The 6,296-nt window shown below is 49.7% G+C and overlaps 1 pseudogene; it reads left to right on the top strand.

The window, feature by feature from the left end:
- The first annotated feature begins 424 nt into the window (after positions 1 to 424).
- Positions 425 to 4,934, top strand: LOC130266029 (tubulin-specific chaperone C-like; annotated as a pseudogene).
- The last annotated feature ends 1,362 nt before the right edge of the window (positions 4,935 to 6,296 follow it).

Raw genomic sequence — 6,296 nt, 5'->3', positions numbered from 1 at the left:
CAGCAGCCCCTTCAAGGACCCTGAGCTTCCAGCAAGGTCTGCGTGTGCCTTGCAAAGGGAGTGGCTTGCAGGGATGGAGCTGTCAACCCACTGCAAAAGCTGAGAGGAAATCAGAAGCAGGAAAATGCCATTTTGGCTCAAAGGCTGCCCAGATTCTTCATGTTTTCCTTCTACTCCAAGATAGGCAGGCAGGGCTGGGCTCCAGCAAGGTTCAAGTTTTTGGTGATCTCTGGCATCAAAGGCATCAAGTAAACTCTTGTATGCACTGATTGCAATAAGGGAACTGAAGGAAAAAAGGAGATGTCAGAAGGGTCAGGCAGGTGAAGCAGCTGGGCTGGGGCCCCTCGCTGTCTTTTCTCCCCGGCACGGCTCAGCTCACAGACTCTTGGGCTTGGAGCGGGGCTGCTCTGCTTCTGCCAGCACCATGGCCCTGCTCTTGGACAAACAGTTTTCTGCTAGGAGAGCCCTGCATACTGCTCCACACATCTTTCATAAAGGCCGTAAAACCAACTCCAAACACTCTGCTTATAGCAGCTTTCAACGCAGGGCTGCAGAAATCCAGGACAACTGCAAGTGAGTGCTGGAAGGCTTTTGTCCTGTTCCTGCCAGCAGAATTCTCCATGATCTGATGCAATTTTATTCACACATAACATGAGAGCTGAGGATTTTTCAATTAAGATGTTTGATGATGAGTAACAAGCCTTGGGAGCATGAGGTTCAGGGCTGTCATGTGAAAGCATGAGCATATCCTCCAAAGTGATCCATTTAATTGTCCATTTTATTACTCTTTTATTTATTCCACACTAATATAGCAAGCCAAGCTTTTCTTGGAGGCAAAACAGGCATGGGATGCACGATGGTCCCTTGCAGGGTCAGCGGGGCTGGAGTGACCAAGCAGGCAATCTGCTTCATGGTGAACCACTACAGAGCTATATCCCAGTGTGGGTTTAAGTAGCATGGGATTGTTAACAGCTCCTTTCCTGCATGAGATACAAAAAGAAGGTCCCAAATGATCTCGTTGCAAGCATGCAGTAAAGAACTGATCCTGCTATCCTAATGAAGCTTTGACTTTGGCAATTACATATTTATACAAAGACACTTCAGGTTTCTCCCCACACTTGCAGTGCTGGCATTCCCTGTTTCCCATTTACTGTTTTTCTCCAGAGACTGATGGTGTTTTTGATGCTGTTTTGAAACAAAAAGCCCTGACATCTGGACATCCTGAAGGGGCATGAAATGCTGATTAAGTGTTGATATTTGTAGCTACCCAGATCTTCACTTAGCAGTACTCTGAAGCACCAGCAGGAGGACCAGGCATCATTCCCGTCCATGGATTTTCACGTTGCTGGTGTGCAAGAGCAATGACTTTGAGGATGGATAAAAATGCCCCTATTCAAACAGTGGGTGTGCAAGGAGATGTGAAGTTTCACTGCCTTTTCTAGGATATTTTAGAAAGATCTAAGAGACTATTGGGGCATGGAGTGGGTCCCTAATTTTGTCTCCAGAGGAATCCCCAGAGGACACATTCACTCTGCTGGTGATGGCAACCCCATCACAGATAGTTTTCCCTGCAACACGCCACCCTGCCTCGGCTTTACTAGGCCAGGACTAGACCCATAGCTAAGCAAACACATAGAGTTTGACATACAGGTTTTCCTTCAGAAAACCTAACACATTCACATTCATTTTCTTCTGTAACATCAGAAGCTGGCAAGCAGGAGGACTTTGCTGTCAAAAGGTCACAGTTCACACTGGGCCCAAAAATGTTTTTTCCAAAGGCAAAGCAAATTGAAATGTGAAATTTAGAAGCTTCAAATTGATGCCTTAAGATCCAAGTTTGCTGTTCTGCTTGGGTATGCTTTCTGTTGTGCTTTAGGGTGATAAAGGCGAAACAGTCCGATACCAGCTATGGACTCAAGGACAGTTTCTTCAGACGCCAGGCCCAAAGTATAAACAGTGTGAGAAGCGGAGGGCAGGCCAGCCAGGAGAAGAGGAGGAGGAGGAGACCTTACAATTTGAGACTATTAATTGGATGGTTGACTCCTGTATGTAAATGGACTGAAGTCTATAAAAATGTGAAATCATGTGACCAAGCTCTCTTTTGCATCCACCTTGGAGCCACTCAGGCAGCGCGGGGGCCACGCTGTGGCACTGTTGCTGCCAGGGTGTGGCCTTTGAAGGCCTTTCAATAAATACCTATTATTATACCTATTTATTTCCCCTAACTCTGTGTGATCTCTGTTGCAGCTCCTAAAGGCAACAGTTTTTGGTGAGCCAGGCAGGAGAGGAGGCATCTGGAAAAATCCCTGGACTGAGGCCGGCAGCTCTGGAAAGGCCCAGCGGAGGTCCAGAGATATCAGAGCCAAGAACCCTGGGAACAGAGATGTGTGAGTGACGGAATAAAAGGTATTCTGTTAGTTTAGCATCTGGGTTAGGTGCTAATAGGATTTGTAATTTGTAATTTTGTGAAGTGTGAATTTGTTTTGGAGCACAACAATTCTGCTCTTTATCTGTAACAAGGACTGCCTTCATAAAGAGCAGGTTTGAATTGCAGTGCTCTTGGCTTGAAGCCAAAGAGAGGTGCAGTTAATTAGTGTCTGTGATGTGGCTCAGAGGGTCGTGGTTTCAAATCCCGACTGTTTGTTTTGTGCTTTGCTGTATATTTCAGGATATCAGAATGGGTTGCACATCCTCTTCTGAATCTGATAATAATAGTATTCCAAGAGATAGCCCTTTGGGGCTAATATTGAAAAGCTGGGCAAATCTGATTGGAGAGGATTCCGAGCTTTCAAAACCTAAACTTATTAGACTCTCGGAAAAAAATTTGGCCAGTGTATGAATTAGATAATGGGGAAACCTGGCCTAAGTTTGGAAGTTTAAATCGAAAATTAATATCAAGTTTAATATCCCAACTACGTAGAAATAAATTTTTTGAAGAGCTAAAATATGCCGGCTTTTCCTGATATTAGCATGTGAGCTGGACCGGGAAAAGGAGAAAGAGCATATATTAGTCTTAAAGGATAAAAAGAAGGAGCCAACTTTCAGTAGTTTATATAAAAATCCAGAGGAAACAGAGAAAGCAGATTTGGACCTGGTAGCGCCTGCCATGAAAGCAGAATCGGTCCCAGCTGCGCTGGGCACGGGCTCGGGCCGGGGCACGGCCCCTCCTCCCGCAGCCCCGCAGAGGGGGAAAGGGGGGCACGGCTCAGGCAGGGCCCCGGTCAGTGAAGGAGGAGGAAGGGGGCCCTGGCAGCCATGCACACTGCCCGAGCTGCCGTCTGCAGCAACTCCTCCCGAAACCCGCAAAGGGGGGCACGGCTCAGGCAGGGCCCCGGTCAGTGAAGGAGGAGGAAGGGGGCCCTGGCAGCCATGCACACTGCCCGAGCTGCCGTCTGCAGCAACTCCTCCCGAAACCCGCAAAGGGGGGCACGGCTCAGGCAGGGCCCCGGTCAGTGAAGGAGGAGGAAGGGGGCCCTGGCAGCCATGCACACTGCCCGAGCTGCCGTCTGCAGCAACTCCTCCCGAAACCCGCAAAGGGGAGCACGGCTCAGGCAGGGCCCCGGTCAGTGAAGGAGGAGGAAGGGGGCCCTGGCAGCCATGCACACTGCCCGAGCTGCCGTCCCCGGCACCGCCCACGGGGGTCGGGAAAGAGGGAAGAGATGACCAGTGTGTGCAGCCCTCGGTGCCGCCCCGAGAGGAGGGGCCGGGGGACAAGGCCTTTGACGAAGAAGGCGGAGAGAGAACCGCCCATGGGAGAGGTGGCACCTCCTCTGCTCTTAGGCTTGATGGCTACCGTGGCAACCCCGAAGGCCGGGGCGCGGCCCGTCCTCCCGCAGCCCCGCAAAGGGGAAAAAGGAGGGGGAGCACGGGAAGCGAGGTGACAACAGCGCGTGAAATGGAAGCGGCTGCAGCCGAAGAAGAAATTCGTCTTTCGCGTCCCCAAGAAAGAAGCGGCCCCGAGCGGTGCCCCGCGCCCCGCCGAGCTCGCCGCGCCCGGCCCCGGCCTCGCCAAGGGCGAATCGGGCGGGCCGCCGCTGTGCAGGTTAAGCGGCGCCCAAGACAGAGAGCTAAAGCTGCTGCAGCGGGGCGTGCTGCTGTCGGAGCTGCGCGGCTGCCGGGTGCGGCTCCGCAGCAACCCCAACGCGCTGCGGGTGCGCGACTGCCGCGGATGCCCCGCGCTCTGCGGGCCCGTGCCCACCTCCGTGCGGGTGGAGGCTGCAGCGCCTGCCCGTGCGCGCTGGCCGGTTAGCAGCTCCGCACCCACCGCACCCACCGCACCACCCACTGCTGGGTCTGTGTGCGAGTCACCAGCCGGGCCGTCATCGAAGCCTGTCCCAAGATCTTCGCCCCCTACTTCCAGAGTTACCCTGGTGTCGAGAGAGATTTCGAGTTGTCTGGGCTCAGCAGAAACAAAACAGTAACAACTGGAACCTGGCGGGTGACATTGACTGGCTAACTCATCCATGAACTCTGGGACTTAATCCCCAATATGTAATTAAATAATTCTACTTTAAATTTAGAACTATAATATATGGCTAGATTTCTTGGTTAAAGAATACCTGTCAAATATTGTTTACTGTTCTTGCACAAGTTGCTGCCCTGCCATAATCTGTAGGTATCACTGTGAAATTTGCCAATTTCTGAAAGACTTTATTGTGAGTTCTAACCTATTGAAGTGGAGCAAAGGCCACTGGTACACGAACGACAGTGAGCCTCTATTAGAGCTGTTGTGCTGCTTTCACTCACCCAGGCAGACTAAATTAGTTACAGTGAAGCTGTCCTGTGCTATGGGCTGTTGATCCGCCTCCCCTCCTCTCCTGGGAGCAATCTGGCAAGAGGGGTACGAAAAGGGTCAGAGCCACAGCTCTGGGTGTGGCCTTTGAAGGCCTTTCAATAAATACCTGTTTATTTCCCCTAACTCTGTGTGATCTCTCTTCCAGCTCCTAAAGGCAACAAAATGATGCTGAAAGGAAACTGCAAAATAATTTCTGGAAAGGCAGCACAGTCAATGATCATGCAGCCCACCAAGAGCTGCAGCTGAATCCAGAATTGCTTGTTCCAGTTATTCAGGAATTCATTACACAGGCAAGCACTGATCCATGGTAACAAATGAACCCATTCCCCTGGGCTGAATGGATCCCAGACTGGGATAAAGATTTGAGGAACCATTGACAAATGTTATTGACCTCACAGTCCACTCATCCTTCTGCAAACAAGTTGCAAACAACACTGTTGGACTGTTGTCCTGGAGAAATGTACATACACATGACTTCTCCAAAGCAGTGCATCTTTCTCCATGACCTCTTCTAACCTATGAAATTCTGACTGAACACCTCTGAGCCTGATCTGGGTGAGACTGCAAAGGAGCAAAGCTTTGGGATTTGGGCACACTTCTCTTTGTTTCTCTGCTCAGGCCTTTTGTGAGCACAGAATAGATCTAACTAGAAAACTTTAGACTGTACAGGATCTCTTGGGTCCACTGTCCCCCAAACATGACAATGGGTGGCCCCGTTACAATTCCAAGTTATAAACAGCACAAATGACACAAAGATAACAAGGCAAAAGAGGAAGAGGAGAGGCCAAGTGAAGAAAGAATATGTGAGACACTGGCACATGGAGTGAGCTGCACTCTGATAACCACCAAACTATTAGGTCCTGGACTCACATCCCTTGCGTAGTTTTTAAAAAAATTAGTTTATTTAAAATATAAAAATCAAAACATGTGATCAGAATAAAATATATACAGTTCAAAATATATCATCAGAATTTTAAAGATACAATCAAGATACATTTATTCAAACCTACAGCTAACTATCAGAATATCTGTACATCTGTGGCTACACAGGCTAACGCATAAATCCTTTTCTTCAAACACTCTTTGGATAGGCAGCAGCTTCTTCCTGAGCTCAGATGAAAGAGAACTCTTCTGGATGGGAGGCAAGGACTTTGTAGCTAAAGAACATAGAAAACATCCAGGAAAATCTTCTTGACAAGAGTGGAGCCAGTCAGGTCTGCAAAGTGAACACACAAATGTAAGAGAGGCAGCAATGCAAACCTAAAACATCTAAAGCTTCATATTCCATGGGACACATTTCCTGGAAACTTCTAAATAGCTGCACAGGGAAACATGCTCCTGCCAGCAGCCCCTTGAGGCAGGCCAGGGCCACACCCTGACCCACTTGCACAGAGCTCCCAGGGGAGCAGCCTGGCCTCTGGGCTGCCCTGGGACAGCAGGAGCCCAGAGCCCTGTGCTTTCCAGCAATGGCTCAGCTGCACATGCAGCCTCCTGCTCCTCT

The sequence above is a fragment of the Oenanthe melanoleuca genome, unplaced genomic scaffold (genome assembly GCF_029582105.1).
Source record: "Oenanthe melanoleuca isolate GR-GAL-2019-014 unplaced genomic scaffold, OMel1.0 S001, whole genome shotgun sequence".
Classification (NCBI taxonomy): domain Eukaryota; kingdom Metazoa; phylum Chordata; class Aves; order Passeriformes; family Muscicapidae; genus Oenanthe; species Oenanthe melanoleuca.
This window is presented reverse-complemented; position numbering and strand designations above follow the sequence as displayed.